The following is a 16578-nucleotide window of genomic DNA, read 5'->3' as shown; positions in this document are numbered from 1 at the left end:
TCCCTATCCACATTCTCCACACCATCCATAATTTGTACACCTCTATCATGTACTCTATCATGTCTCCCCTTACCCTCCTTTTTCCAAACTAAACAATCCCAGCTGTTGTAACCTTCCCTCATGGGGGAGATGCTCTAGCTCTTTGATCATTTTAGTTGCCCTTTTCTGCACTCTTTCCAGCTCTACAATAACCTTTTTCAGGTGTGGTAACCAGAACTGTATTCCAAGTGTGGTCGCACCATTGATTTGTATAAAGGCACAATGATACTGTCATTTTAATCTCAATTCCTTCTCTAATTATGCATAACATGGAGTCTGCCTTTTTTACAGCAGCCGCACATTGGGTTGACATTTTCACACACCTAAGATCTCTTTCTTGGTCAGTCACCACTAGCTCAGATCCTATCAGGTTATACTTGAAGTTGGGATTTTTTGCCCCAACATGCATCACTTTACACTTGCTTACATTGCACTGCATTTTCTATTTGGATGCCCATTCTCTCAGTTTGGACAAATCCATTTGGAGCTCCTCACAATCCCTTTTTGTTTTAAACACTTTAAATAATTTAGGCTCAGTCTCTTAGGGCACAATCCTATGGAGATAGTTGTCAGTCTCTGAACTCAGGGGCTGGTGTCTATCCAGTGCATGGTGGCCTCCTTGCATTTTTGCCTAGATGGGTGATTGCACCCTTCTAAGCGCAGCTTCAGGGAGGGGGGGAAGGGGCCTGGAGACCTGATAGGAGGCTGCATAAAGCTGCTTCTTCAGTCTCCACCCCTTCTTGCCCCCTTTTCCCTTTCTCTGTGCTCCATTTCCGAGCTCTGGGACATAGCCAGCATGGAGAGAACTGCGACAGCTAGGAGCGGGAGGGGAGCACAGTTTCTGGGAAATTGAATATTCCTATAGTTCTCTAGACAATGTCTAGTAGCCATAAAATTGCTCCGTAAGAGGCATTAGTTTGGCTAATCTCCATTCCTCTGGTACAGTGGCTGATGTTAAGGACATATTTTACTACAAGTTCAGCAATTTCATCTTCGAGTTTTTTAAGAATTCTAGGATGAATACCATCTGGGTCCGGGGACATTTCTCAGTAAGGTGGAGAACTAAATCTTTTGTCACCACTATTTGCCTTAGTTCCTTAGGGCACAATCCTATGGAGATACTCATCATCCTTTGAATTTGGAGGCTGATAACTACCCAGTGCAGGGCAGCCTCCCTGCATTTTTGGCTAGACAGATTTAGCCTATCTAGCCAGGGAACTTTGGAGCAGGTGCAGGAGAGGCCACGTGGCGCATAGGAAGGTCTCGTCCCCTGCCTGCCCCATGGACTGCCCTCTTTTCCCTGTCTCCGTACTCCATTTCTGAGTGTGGCGACCTAGCCAGCGCTGAGGGAACCATGTCAGCTATGAGGGGCTGGGGTGGGGGTGGGGAGCGCAGTTTCTGGGCTCCAAGGTCGGAGCCCAGAAACTGAAAACCTATGCCCCCTAGATGCTTTCTAAGGGACATACAATTACTCCTTCCAACTCCCTTTCTGAAAGCATCAGTTCAGGCACAAGTATCTATCCTATATCTTCTGCAGTGAAGACAAATGCAAAGAATTCATTCAGCTTCTCCACAAATTCCTTATCCTCCTTTAATAGTCCTTTAACTCCATAGTCATTGTTGTTGTTCAGTCGATCAGTCATGTCCGAGTCTTCGTGACCCCATGGAGCATAGCAAGCCAGGCCTTCCTGTCCTGCGCTCTCTCCCGGAGTGTGCTCAAGTCCATATTCATTGCATCGGTGATGCTATCTAGCCATCTCATCCTCTGTCGTCCCCTTCTCCTTTTGCCTTCAGTCTTTCCCAGCATCAGGGTCTTTTCCAGAGAGTTTTCTCTTCGCATTAGGTGGCCAAAATATTTGAGCTTCAGCTTCAGTATCTGTCCTTCCAATGAGCAGTCAGGGTTGATTTCCTTTAAGATTGACTGATTTGACCTCCTTGCAGTCCAGGGGACTCGTAAGAGTCTTCTCCAGCACCACAGTTCTAAAGCATCAATTCTTCGGCGCTCAGCCTTCCTTATAGTCCAGCTCTCACAGCCATACATTGCTACTGGGAAAACCATAGCTTTGATTAGACGGACCTTTGTCGGCAAGGTGCTGTCTCTGCTTCTTACTATGCTGTCTAGGTTTGCCATAGCTTTCCTCCCAAGGAGCAAGCGTCTTTTAATTTCGTGGCTACAGTCACTGTCTGCGGTGATCTTGGAGCCCAAGAAAGTAAAATCTGTCACTGCTTCCATTTCTTCCCCTTCTATATGCCAGGGAGTGATGGGGCCAGATGCCATGATCTTAGTTTTTTTAATGTTGAGTTTCAAACCAGCTTTTGCACTCTCCACTTCCACCCTCAACAAGAGGCTCTTTAGATCCTCTTCGCTTTCTGCCATTAGGGTGGTACTGTCTGCGTATCTGAGGTTGTTGATAATTCTCCCAGCAATCTTAATTCCGACCTGTGATTCATCCAACCTGGCATTTCTCATGATGTACTCTGCATATAAGTTAAATAAGCAGGGCAACAATATACAGCCTTGTCGTACTCCTTTCCCAATTTGGAACCAATCTGTTGTTCCACTTCCGGTTCTTACTGTTCCTTCTTGACCCTCGTACAGGTTTCTCAGGAGACAGGTAAGGTGGTCTGGTACTCCCATCTCTTTAAGAATTTGCCACAGTTTTTTGTGATCCACACAATCAAAGGCTTTAGTGTAGTCAATGAAGCAGAAATAGACGTTTTTCTGGAATTCTCTTGCTTTCTCCATGATGCAGCGAATGTTGGTGATTTGATCTCTAGTTCCTCTGCCTCTTCGAAACCCCGCTTGTACTTCCGGTAGTTCTTGGTTCGCATACTGCTGAAGCCTAGCTTGTAGGATTTTGAGCATCACCTTGCTGGCATGTGAAATGAGCGCAATTGTGCGGTAGTTTGAACACTCTTTGGCATTGCCCTTCTTTGGAACTGGAATGTAAACTGACCTTTTCCAGTCTTGCAGCCACTGTTGAGTGTTCCAAATTTGTTGGCATATTGCATGCAGCACTTTAACAGCATCATCTTTTAGGATTTTAAATAGCTCAGGTCCAAATGCCTCCCTAGCTGGTTTGCTGCTTCTAATATATATTTAACACATTCATTATTGTTGGCCTTGACATTGTTAGCAATATGCACCTCAAAATGCGGGGGGGGGGTTGCATCTCTTATTGTCTTCTTGCATATTGTTCGTGCAGGTTTGTGCTCCCTGTTGTTCTCCTTATTTGAATAAGACTTCAGTTTTCTGAAGTAAGACTTCTTCTCTCTAATAGCTTCCTTGACCCTCCTTGCTAACCATGCTGGTGTCCTCTTGGACTTGGTGCTACCTTTCCTAACCTGTGGTTAGGAAACCTCTTCCATTTTCTGAAGGAAGATCCATTTTCTCTAATAGCTTACTTGACAATATAGATAACAATGTAACATTATCAATAACATTACAATTCAATACCTAACTCAAAAGTATAACAATCCAGTTAATTGCTATATCATTGAATGTGTATGGAAGTTGTGCTGGCGTCACTTCCTTCGTTTCCTGTCTGGGGTTATATGAGCTGGAAAAATTCTATTATAGTGCAATCCTATATATATATCTACTCAGAAGTAAACCCCATGGAGTTCAATGTTACTTCCTCCCAGGTAAGTGGATATAGGATTGCAGCCTTAGTGCATTTTTAGATCTTTCTAAAATCTTTCTAATGCTACTGGCTTTTATTTTGGTTCTGTTTTAATCTTAAGGAGTTTAGTATTACATTTTACTATATTATTCTATTTTATGGTTTTAAGTTTTGTTTTGTGAAACACCCAGAGAGCTTCAGGTACTGAATGGCATAGAAATGAAATGAAATAAATACAGGGATGCTGTGAAAGTAGCAGCGAAGGTCTGCAATTCCCCTCATCCCCCTGCCCCCCAGCTAATAGTAGCTTTGTTGAGAGCAAAGTGGGTTTTTATTTGTGAATATCAGAGGGCATAATGAAGCTGGTGCCAAGATGCAGAGACTCCTCCACCTACATTTCAGATGTAGGGTGGCCATTTACACATCACCAAAAAGAAAAAATACATCACCACAAAAGAGGGTAGAGATTTGCATAAAATTTGCATATCTAATTTATATGTATGGGTGCAAATTTGGAAATAATTGCTGTAATTAAATATAACTGCAATACATCTCACCATAGTGGGGAAGAATGTGATCAAGTAATGTGGGCCTGCCTGCTCAGTCGGCTGTCCAGGTGATGTGGGTGGGCAGTTTCAAAGCCCAGCTCTTCCTCCTCAAGGTTCTTTGTATTTAAGCCAGACTTGGACTGGACAGCCCTTCCAGGAGAGGGCACCTTCAAAGAGAAGACGACTGTCCTCTGTGAAGGGCACATGGCTGGATGACCATATGAGAGTATGCCCCAGGAGCACTCATATCTATGGCCAGCTTTTGCCATTTACCCATAATGTTCCTGGCTTAATCAATCATGCCTATGCCTTCCCCCCTCCCTTTCCTTCCTCCCCCACATACCAGCTTCAGCCTTTTCACTGTGGTTTCTTTAAACCACTATTTCCTGTTCATATCCAATGGAAGGTGCTACACACTGTTCTTTTGCAGCCTTCTCCCATGCAAGCCTCTCTGTTTATTGAGAGCATTCTCCTTGTGCCCCAATATCCCCAGAAAGAAACTTAGTTGAGACCAGGGGGGAGAGGTCTGTCTTGGTGGCTGCACCGAGGCCTTGGAATACCCTTCTGAGAGAAGCCTGCCTCACCTCCTCACTAATGGTCTTTTGTAAGTTGGCACAAATCTTCCTTTTTAAGAAAGTATTTAGGCTGTAAAGTGTGGTTTTATAGAACTGGTTTTAAGTTAACTGCCTCTGGACTTCTGAATAATTTACATTGCTGCTGTATTCTGTTGTTTTATGCTGCTGTTTTAGTGTCATATCATAAGGGATAATTTAAATGGTTAAATTATGGCGTTATCTTTGTTGTTCACTGCCTTGCGCTCTTCTGAGGAAAGGTGAGGAGTAAATCTTTTAAATACATATATAAAATATCTGAAAAACTGCCAGCCTGCCTGTGTTCTGAGTTCTGGGGCAGAAGCCCATTTCATCCCACCTCTGGGGGGAGTACACTGATTGGCAACACGAGATAGGGCCTTCTCCATAGTGACGCCTCAACCTTGGAATGCCCTCCCTCAGGGGTAGGCCTGGCACCAACTTTACTAATTTCAGCACCAGTCTAAGTCGCATTTGTTTACCCAGACATTTATGAGCAGTTAGTTGCTGCTACAATGAATAAGACTGGGTCTACTGCAGATTTTTCATTTTCACTGCTACTTATTTCTTGGGTTTATTCTAGGCTTATTTTTTGTATTTTATCCTTGGCTTTCCTTAATATTGTTGTTAGTTGTCCTGGGATTTTTATGAAGGACTAACACGAAACTAAAATAAAAAACTAAAAATTTTAAAACTCTAAAATAAATAACTAAAAAACTTTAGAACTCTAAACTTTAAAAACTTAATAACTTTAGGGAGCAATCCTATGGGCACTAGACACTGTCTAGAGCAGAGCTTTCCGGACTTTTCATGTTGGTGTCACACTTTTTAGACATGCATCATTTCGTGACACGGTAATTCAGTTTTACTAGCAAACCGGAGGTTAAACTAACCCGTTATAAGAGATACGGACACATACATAAATTGTAATAACAAAATGTAAGGGGATAGAACATAACTCATGAAAACCTTTCATTTATATTTTAAAAAATATATGATTTGTAAGATAATAACATACACTGTTGTCATTTATGAGTAACAGCATGTAAATATGTGCAAGAAAATGTGAAAAATAAACAAAATTAACTATTTACAATACATATTAGGACACAGGCCCAGGTAGGAGCTCAGCTGCAAAAACACATGAAGTAGAGAAGCAAAAGTCCAACAAAAATGGTGTAAATATATATGTCTCACTACAAGGCTATATTGCTGTAAATATTTGCAATGCCTATGTCCAGAGTCCAGTTTCAGCAGTTTCTGGTGGTACACTGCCGGTGGGTGGTTAATCCACAATTACAGCTGAGTAAAAATAAAAATAAATGGCAGAAATCTAATTATAAGTGCCATGTGGTGGGTGGCTTGCTGTTTGCCACATTGGGTTTGGGAGGGTGGCCTCCCTTCAGCCAGCAGCAGTGGGTTGACTGGGTGACAGCCTGCAGCTGCACTCGCCCGGGTGATTGGGAGCATGCTGATTCTAAGGCTTCTGGCCTCCACTGAGCTCCGTTCTGACTGGCCAAGATGGCGGACGGCCCGCTCGGTGCAGTCCCAGGCGGCGTTTCCACCCGCGCGCTACTCTGGCCTAGCCACGCAGGAGTGCGGTGCAGAAGTCCACGAAGGGCGCGCTTGAAATCTCACAGCGCTGGTGGCCGCTACCACTTCTCTGCACCAGCGTCGGCCAAGGTCTGCTCCCAGGGCGGCGCCTCCCCTCTCTTCGCCCCACGCCTCTACCTCACCGTAGTGCTCCAACACCGCCAATCAGATGTGTCCTACGTGAAGATGCCACATGATCCTAAAGCAGCTAATGTTAAAGCAGCTAAGCCTTAGCTGCTTTAACATTAGCTGCTTTAGGAAGTTCCAGGGGAGGGGCCAAGGGAAGCAAACACGAGTAAGGGAGCTCCGTGATGCCCTTCCGCACAATTTTCTGCATTTCGCGCGACACACCTACACACCGCTGCTGACACGCTAATGTGTCGCGGCACACAGTTTGGAAAGGTCTGGTCTAGAGGGCCATAGGATATGCTCATTTCCGGGAACTGACCTCTCCGAGGTCATTTCCTGGAAAACTGACTGCCCCCCTTGTCCGCACTGCCTCCGAGGCAGCACGGAGAAGCCCCGTCTTCTGTGCTTGGAAGAGGAACGCAGAGCGACTGAAAAGGGGCGTTCTTGGGGATGTTCCAGGGCAGGGAATGTGGAGCTGTGCATCCGATACATCCAATGTGTTGTACCACAGCTTCCTCTCCCGGTCAGCCCTCCCACTGCCAGACAGCCGAAAACAACTGTTTAACAGAAAATAGCAAGGCAGGAGAGACACGGAGGGAACGATCCGCCCCATGCCTCTCCTGCCTTGCCCTTGCTTTGGATAGGCAGTCGCTTCCGAGGTTGGAGGCAGACGCCTATCTAGTTAGGACTGTGCCCTTAATAACTTTAAAACTCTATAATAAATAACGAAAACCATGGAACTAAAATAAATAACTAAAATCTTTAAATGGATGTTTGGCCCTTGATGAACCTTGCTTTCAGGTAATTCTCTCACCCACCTTGAAGCTTAAGAACTTGAAGTGGCATCCCTGTTAGCGCCCCACAGGTCATTTGCACTGATCTAACTGGCTATAAAAGCCAGATGATCTAGCACTGGAGTCACCAAAGTGGGGCCCACGGGCACCAATGTGCCCGTGGTCACCTCCTGTGGCACCCTCCAGGCTCCCTGTCCTTAGTGGGGGGGGGGTGTTAAAAAAACCAAAGATGTTTTAAATGTAAATGTATTTCTTTCATTTATTTCACTTCTATACCACCCAACAGCTGAAGTTCTCTGGACAGTTCACAAAAATTAAAACCTCAAAGCACAGCATAGAACAATATAAAATATGAAAGTTTAAACTACAATATAAAAGCACAACCAGAATAAAACCTAGCAGCAATGCAGAGTTTTAAAATACAGTTCTAAAACACCAGAGCTAAAAGACTAAAGTGCTAAAATGCTGAGAAAATAAAAAGTCTTCACTTGGCGCCGAAAGGAGTACAACATAGGTGCCATGTGAACCTCTCTAGGAAGCTCATTCCACAGCCGGGGTGCCACAGCAGCAAAGGCCCTCTTCCTGGTAGCCACCTGCCTCATTTCCTTTGGCAGGGCATCCCAGAGAAGGACCCCTGGAGATGACCTTAGGGTCCAGGCAGGCACGTATGGGAGGAAGCGATCCTTCAGATAACCTGGCCCCAAGCTGTTTAGGGCTTTGAATGTTACCAGAACTTTGAATCGAGCCTGGAAATGGACTGGCAGCTGGTGCAGCTGGAAAAGTACTGGCATAATGAGATCTCATTGGCCAGTCCCAGTTAACAATCTCGCTGCCCTGTTTTGGACCAGCTGAAGTTTCCAGACCATTTTCAGAGGCAGCCCCAGATATAATGCATTGCAGTAATCCAAATGAGGGGTTATCAGAGCATGAATAACTGTAGCTAGGCTATTGCTGTCCAGATAAGAGCATAGTTGGTAGAAAAAACCAACCAGAAAGCTAGCATCCTGCAAAGCAATGCACTGGCCTTGAGCACCATCTTCATTTTCAAGAAATTATTCTTCAAAAATAAAAATGGTGGGTGGTTGGAGCCCAGCACTTCATTTTGAAGCATGAACAGCCCAGAAAAAGAAAAAGCTGGGCTGAGGTGATGGGGAGCATCCTGGAGCTAGGGGTTGGCACAGCATCTTGAGGGGCTAGAGGGGATGGCATAGAGTAAAGGGATGTGTTTTGCCTGTATCGTATATGTGTGTTTTGGGGAAGGGGGGTTAGTTGGTTTGGTTTGGTGTGTGTGTTAGCTGGATTGTTTGCTTACTTTGGTGTAGTGTGTGTGTGTTTCTGAACATCCCCAGTTGCCTTCTGTGAAATGGGTCATTTGTTGTGCTTCACGGGGGAAAATATGTGATCTGGCACTTGGGGCTCAGATTCCACCTCTATTTTGTGCTGATTTACTTAGTCAAGTTACTTGTTTCTGATCAGTTTGCCTTCTGTGAAATGGGTGTTGCCTTCCATGAAATGGGCCTTCGTGGGTTCAGAACAGTGGTTTTGTGTTTTGGAGTTCAGAACACACCTCTCCTTTTTACTTAGGTTCTTGGGTATGTCACTTTTCTTTTAGCCTCACCAGTTTGCCTTTGGGAAATGCGTGTTTTGTGCCTGGCCAAGCCTACCACCGCAGATATTTTGTGAATGGGCAAGCCCCCTCATGGCTGCCATGTTGTGCGTCACACTGGCCCAAAAGGATTGGGGACCCTCAGCACTTGGCACACCTCTGTACCAGGATAACTCAGGGAGATCCTCACCTGCCAGCTCAGAGAACTGAACTAGTTTGAAGACAGGAAAAGTTTAACTTGTAATTCCAACATCTGTGCAAATACAATTCAACTCAAATTTTAAATTAATACAGAATTACAGAAGCCATAACAATGTCAAGGCAGCAAAATCCAGCAGAAAACATAAAAGCACAACTAAAACGACCTATAAAACATGCTGGAATGCCTGAGCAAATAAAGTCTTCCTGCACCAAAAAGGATCAAGATTGGCGCCAAGCCATTCCATTTACTTGGAGGACCTTCCATATGTGGACACCACAGCCAAGATAGCCTTCTTCCTAGTTGCTAACCACTTAACTTCAGGTGGCAGGGAGACCCATAGGAAGGCCTCTGATGAAGAGCAAAGGGTTCAGGCAGACTCATATAGTGAAGGCAGTCCTTCAGATAATCCAGTCCCAAGCTATTGAAGGGTTTACAGGTAACAACCAGAATTTTGAACTGTGCTGGAAACAGACCAGAGCAGTAGCTATTTAAGCACTGATAAGATTACACTCACAGCTTTTCTCAGGGGGATCTTCATGACAACGGAATGAGGAGCATGTTGGAGCATTATCCAGATTTTCATGGAATCAGCTTTGGTCCGACAGGGACACATGAAGCAAGAAAAGCCGAGTGTACCGTACCTTTAAAATTCATTTTTCAGGGGTCACACAGTGCTTGAAAGGAACATATTTCTGGCTGGGGTTGGGGGAGTAGAGGCTGCTCAACCAATGAGAAAGGCTTCTTTCCTGGCCCATTTCCAGTCTTCCACCTGCTACTACATTATTATGAATGGAGAGCAACTAATAGGCTCCTATGAGAGCATCCTGCACAATTTTGCTCTATTCCAGCAATGTGCCGTGGAATTATTCCTCTCTCCCCTGTTCCCCAATGTGCGTACTTTTGCCTTGGGAAGCCAAAATCCCCAGTTCTCAAGTGCAACATCTGAAGGCTCCCCCTGAGAGCATCCTCCTCCCCAATTTCACCGCATTCCAGCAAACTGTTGTGGAGTTATTGCTTTGAAACCTCCCCCAACCCACCACTGCCTTTCTCCTTCTCTGGGCACTTTCTCCCTGCTTGCAGTGACAGGCTCCTGAGACCTTGCCAGACTGGAGATGCAACTTTACATAACATGAAAGAAGCGACTTTATACAATAGCAGAGATGTCATTTAACACAACCATGGAGAAGCAAAGTAATGCAGACATCAGAGAAGTGCATCATCGCAGAGGCTAGTTACTGGCAAAATGGGAGTGCAGGTGATTCTGAAGGCTGGAAAGGCTCAGTGAGGTCACGTCACGGCCAGATGAAAGATACACCCCTGGGCAGGACTATCATGCTGAAGTAAATGAGGAGGTTAGGGGCACACAGTACCAAAAGCGCGAAGAACCCAAAATAAAGGAATAAAACAGAGTAAAAGTAGTCTCAGAAAATCCGGCTTTTCCACTGGAAATCTCTGGGGTGACTGCAGATTAGTCGCAAACAACGTCGAAATGCTCCCAGTTTGCAGCAACCCCCCCCCCCGCCGTGAGAACAGCCCTCCAGTTACATGCTTAGCAGCTGTGCTGTGTACTAACGTTTCCAAGGAGTCTTCAAAGGTAGCCCTGTGTACAACGCACTGCAGTACTGAATCAACAGTGCCTGTGATAACACTAGTGATAAACCTAATTCCCACCACTCATCAGTACCCTTGGAGGCTGTGAACTAACTCCACTTACTATGTTAATTGTTTGCACAGTGGAAAATAACACATAAAATCCAAATGCAAAACAAGGTTTAAAATAAATGTAGTTTAAAATAGAAGTGTAGTTCCCCAGAATTACTCAGTTATTCCCCTTGAGTGAAGAATAGGGGAAACCCCTTGCTGTTCTGTCTGATCCCAACTCTGTCAACATTAATCTGGAACTAAGGAAATTCATTTATAGATTTATATTGGTGTAAGGTTTACATTGGTATAAAAGAAAATGAGGCATATTATCAAGAAAGTCCTGAAAATTAATGTCACTTGAGTGCGTATGACAGAGGAAATTGTGGTCACAGATATGGAACTAGCAGAAACCAGTGTCAGAGATCACATAGTTCAATGCTGGAGGACAGGTAACTGTGTGGGTGTTTTTGTGCTCCCACTTAGAAGGCATTGTGCACCTATTCCATCTTTTTTTCCCTTACAGATTATCTGTGATAAGAAGAAAGTTGGAAGAAGTGGTGGGAAAACATGTCAGCCTTATTTGAGTGGAAGATGTTTTCATCTAGATTCCCCCCCCCCCCGCCGCCGCCACCCAAATTTCTGTGAATGAGGGCTTTCTACACAAGCCATTTATTGTGCGCTCATCATTTCTTACTCACGGTAGTTTAGACCAGTGGTCTCCAAAGTGGGGTGCACATAGACGATCCTTCGGGATGCACGAGCCACATGATAGTTGAGCAGCCTCCTGCTGCCCCGACCAGCTGCCGTCGTGTGCAATGATGGCGCTGGCAGAGGCAGCAGAATGGGATGGGAGCCAAGAGGGAAGCTCCCTGGCATTTCTCTCTCAGCTCCAGTCCTATCCTGCCTCTGCCACGGCCACCGAAAGTAACTGCGCCAGTCTCTGCCAGGCACGGCACAGGAAGGCACAGTCACGTGCCCAGCTGTGCCACCAGAGCAGCTGCCATTGTGCCGAAGGAGAGCAAATTGGCTCCAAATCTGCTGACCTTTTCTGTGATGACAAGTGGCTGTCAGTAGTCTGCGACCCAGCAGACACCTTGAAAAATAAACAAACTTAATCTGTCCCTTCAAGGTAAGGGTGACGTTTTAGCAATGAGTGAGAAAGTAACTGCTTTTCGAAAGAAACTCATGCTATGGAGAGAGCGTTTTGAAAATGGATGTTTGAAAACCTTTCCATTGGTATGTGATTTTGTTGCCGAAAATGATATAAGTGTGTCACCTATAAAACTCTCATCTCTGCATACTTAAAAACATGGAAATGGAATTTTCTAGTCTGTTTAAAAATCTTCCAAACAAAGAGTTTCAAAACCCCAAAGTGGGTTTTGGAACCCATTTGTTAAAAATATAAAAATGCAACACCTCCCGATGAGTTTGCAAGAACAACTGATGGACATCAGGGAAGATGGGAGGTTACTAGCTGAATTTCAACAAAAACCTTTGCATAATTGGTGGATGGGATTAAAAAATGGGTTTCATGATGTAGTAAGCGCAGCGAAAGATGCACTTCTGCCATTTGGATCTACATATCTTTGTGAGGTGTCTTTTTCAGCTATGGCAGCCATTAAAACCAAGTATCAAAATAAACTGTACTTAGAACCAGACCTTTGAATCGGTGTATCACAAAGTGTTAAACCAAGATTTTCAAAAATAATGAAATGTCTTCAATCACATTGCTCTCACAAAAAATATTATTATTAATTATTTTAGTGAGGGTAAAAAGGTTTTTTATACTGTTAATACATAAAATAAATTGTTTTTAAAATATTCTTTATTTCATCTTTAACTCGTCTTTTGCAAATTTCTATTTTTGTGTATATTTTATAATGTACATAATATATTAGAACAGTAATACATGTACATCATTTATAAATAAATGTACATATATTGGGGGGTGCTCAAAATTATTTTACTGATGGGGTGCACCATCAAGAAAGTTTGGAGACCACTGGTTTAGATGATGATGTGACCCTCCAGTTTCACTTCTGTGTCTAACCAGCATTTTTGGTAAGCTTTTTTAGAGCACATTTAAATGTGAAAGCAAAAGAAAGAATGATTTCAGCTTGTGCATTTGTGCTATTCTACTACACCACAGTGCAGAGGTTATGTGGTAGAAAAGCAGGAAAGGAAATGCTCTGCATGTAGTGCTCAGATCTCGATTCTGTGATGAAACCAGAAGGAGATACAGTGGATTAACAGCCTCATGTAGAAAAGCTCTGAGGCAGGATGATGGCATGAGGGGAAAAAAATTCATCTAGAAGCACCCTGTAACACACACACACACACACACACATAGAGTTTCCTTGCTCAAACTGGCGCATGTTTATTGGAATTGAAATTGCACAGAAGCAAGAACCCAGCATTCTTTGTAGAAAGTAGAAACAGTAGTACATTTTAACAGTAGAAAATGGAGGAGAAGAAAGAGCATGTGGTGAAGCTTAAATGGGTCTTGTTAAATTTCCAGGGATACCTATAGAAAAAGCTGGGAGAAAAGAGGTGTTTAAGGTCTATGAACTGCTTTATGGAACAATTGTGAGACATCAGACTGCTGAGAAGAGGAAGTGATGGTAAATTTCCAGTAAGCGAAGGGAGGAGAAGAGCCACCAGAAGCATAAAGATAAGGGGGGGCGGGGGGCTTTAATAAGAAATAAGTGATTACAAGTCAGTGCTAGAAGAGAGGAGCTTGTGTGCTAGATATACCCGAATGGAGTAGTGGTTTTGATTATCAAAAAGATCTAGTTGTATCCCCTGTTTTAAAGTTTCAGAAGTTCCGTTCATATACTCTGCTTCTCTTTATATAGCGAAACAGTTTATGAATTCTATAAATAAGAAAACACACACACACAGAAGCATGTAATCTAGGCTGTCCACATATTGCAAGGGTTGTTCCCTCACCATTCTCAGTATTCAGTCATGTATATGGAGGCTTGGCTGAGAACAAAAGCATATAAGGTCTGTTTTCTACTTTCAGCACTTTTACTGCCTTGATATGAAAATTGCCAGTAAGGTTGCTCTTACTGCCGTCCTATAGTAAACAGATAAGGTGGTGTCAGGGGCTCCTTGGAGGCCTCTCTCAGTCTAATCCAGTAGCCAAGTCCAGACACAGACAAAGGGATTCCTTTTCAAGCTTTATTCTTCTTTTACAACTTAACAACTATACTGATTGCAACTAGATCTGAGCAGCACGGTACTTATGCCCTAAGTTGGAACAGTTGGTCCCCGTTTGAAAGGGAATTACTGGCAGACCCCTGAACTTAAGGACTAGGGAGAGTCCCTCCCCTTTTCCCTTGGATCCTCTGGGCACAGCCATTGTTTGCGCGCCAACCTGGCATTACGCCTCCTTTCCGCGCCCTCCATCTGGCACTGCTCTCTGCGTCTGCATCGCGCATCCACCAAGGTTGCTATCTGTGCCTGGTCACTCCCTGGACTGCTAACTAAACTAGGAATGCTGGTGGGAGGAATCTCCGTCAGCTGTTGGTCCTGGGAAAGAGGAGCGCGCTCCTCTTCCAGGAGCGACTGCTCTTCCTCAGAATCAGAACTACTCTGAGATTCTATGGGCTCAGTGTCCACCCTGACAGGTGGATTCAAGACATTCTGCTGCCTGAGAGAAGGAAAAGTTGGCATGTCTTGGCCCTCCATTCCATGTACAGCAATTGAATCTTACTCCAACCCTGGCAATGGGACAGTGTCCTTTCCCACATCTCAGGGCACCCATAGGGATGGGTGAAGCCCTTGACATCAGGTCTGGGGGCGGTCTGTCCCAGGGAAATCCGGGCCACTTGGGGCCCCACGGTTTTCTCCAGAGCCCTGCCACATCTGCTGGAATTCACAGAGCAGCACTCCGGCTTTCGAAAAGATGCAATAGGCTAATCGTGGCTGCCATTAGCCTATTGCAATGAAATTACAGCCATAGATGGCATATTTTACGCCATTTGAGGCCGTAAATCACTTACTTTTCATAAATTGCAGCTGTTTACAGCCGTATTTACGTAAAAGGAAGTGCTTTATGGCCACAAATGGCGCAAAATGCACCACTTATGGCTGTACTTTTCCTGCAATAGGCTAATGGCAGCTGCAGTTAGCCTATTGTATCTTTTCAAAAGCTGGAGAGCCACCCTGTGGGAACTCTTGCAGACACGGAGGTGAGTGTGGCCAGTCTGCGGACTGGAATCTGGCTTCATTTGAGTCCATGGCAGATTTCTCCAGCATCCCTAGGCACCAAGCTAGGTTAGGGGGCACAGACAGGGTTGGCCTAAGGCATTTTGCTGCTTGAGGCAAAGGACAAGATGGTTGGTGCCTCCTTCCATTCCAGGTACAGAAACCAGCTGGAGTGGCACTTGAACCCTTCTTCAACACTGACAACGGGATAGAGTCCTCCATCACACCCGAGGGAAGCAGGCTAGTTCAGGGGATGTAGGACAGGCTGTGAGGCACACACAGCTTTGTCCTCCTAAGAGAGTAGAATGGTGGCAGGACCACCACGGCTGCTTCTTAGCATATGCAACCTGAGGTGGTTGCCTCTGGCTGCCTAATGAAAGGGCAAGCCATGTAGCATACACAGCTGTCTTCCGATACCTTGCTGCAGCTCCCTCGCCCCTCTGCCCAGAACCTGCTCACTGCCCACCCCAACAAATGCTGTGGTGCATCAGTGCACTTCACAGAGTGGGGATGCCTGTGCAGTGCCCGCTGGCATGTGCGGCCTCAGCTGACTGCCCCTCTGCCTGTTGGCTCAGTCGGGGGCCTTGCCGACAGCACCGTCTGCGACACACTGGAGAGAAGTGGCTAGGCAAGAAAGTCAGCTATGCCAGGCCAGGAACAAGCGAGCACTGCCATTGCCTGGTTGCCAGCTCAGGAGGAGAGCAGCAGGGGAGCTGCGCAGGAGGGAAGGCCAGGGTGACGTCTACTTCCGCCCTGCCTTCTGGCATCTGCCTCACCCTGCCATATGGTAGGGCCAGCCCTGCGACAAGGCAAAGGGCATCTCTACATTAAGGAAAAATCCCACAGCCTTACTGCAGCTTTTGCTTCTGTTTTCTCCATGGGATCAGGATGGGCTCATTAGACAGCAAACACACAACTGTGAATTGAAAACTTCCCTTCTTGGCAATACTCTATACCGTTAAATGAAACCGCGCTATCTAGTGGGTGCCAATATTGGGGGTTAAATTTTATTTTGCCTTATCTCTGATATGTTTTGAAACGGGATTAAGCTCAAAAGGTGCAGGAGATGCTCTGGAGGTTGATGACGTCATGTAAAGGACCCGCAAACGTCTGCGAGTGGCCAATCACAAGCATGCAATGAAAGCCACAGATAAAATGCTCTAAGGCAACTGAAATAAAATTACATGTGCCAGACTTCATCCTGGGCTTGTTTTCAGCTCAGTCAGTACAGCTTTTGTGTACTTTCATACCCACTGAAGTTACAGGCTGGCCCAACCACATTTAACTTCTCTGGCAGTATTTCATGAGAGTGCATGAAGGAAGGGAGGATGGAGTGCATGGGCACAATGCAGGTTCTCATTCCAATAAGCCAATAATTATTGGACTGAGATCATTATGTCTAAACCTGGCCACTGGGAAAATAGACAGTCCTCACTTCATAAATGGTAGCCAATGTTTTGAATCCATTGTTGCTATAACATATTAGATTATTGCTGATATTGATTGAATGCACTTCTAATCAGGGTGGTTATGTGTGTGCTTTTAAATGATTGCTCCCCATTTTGTTGTTGTTCACTGTTTAATTTTTGTCTAACACT

At 44.9% G+C, this 16578-nt stretch overlaps 1 protein-coding gene across 1 annotated transcript in view; it reads left to right on the top strand.

Annotated features, from left to right (window-relative positions):
* The first annotated feature begins 4776 nt into the window (after nt 1-4776).
* Nucleotides 4777-16578, top strand: part of LOC146352146 (interleukin-6 receptor subunit beta-like) — a 38400-nt gene continuing 26598 nt past the window's right edge. The window contains exon 1 of the mRNA XM_084833379.1: nt 4777-4814. The gene's annotated coding sequence lies outside the window, so the exon portion shown is untranslated. The remainder of the gene's footprint in view (nt 4815-16578) is intronic.

This window comes from Heloderma suspectum, chromosome 2, assembly GCF_057233095.1.
Source record: "Heloderma suspectum isolate Gila_16-S chromosome 2, 16-S_ref, whole genome shotgun sequence".
NCBI lineage: Eukaryota > Metazoa > Chordata > Lepidosauria > Squamata > Helodermatidae > Heloderma > Heloderma suspectum.
The sequence above is the reverse complement of the archived record's forward strand: the minus strand, read 5'-3'. Positions and strand labels throughout refer to the sequence as shown.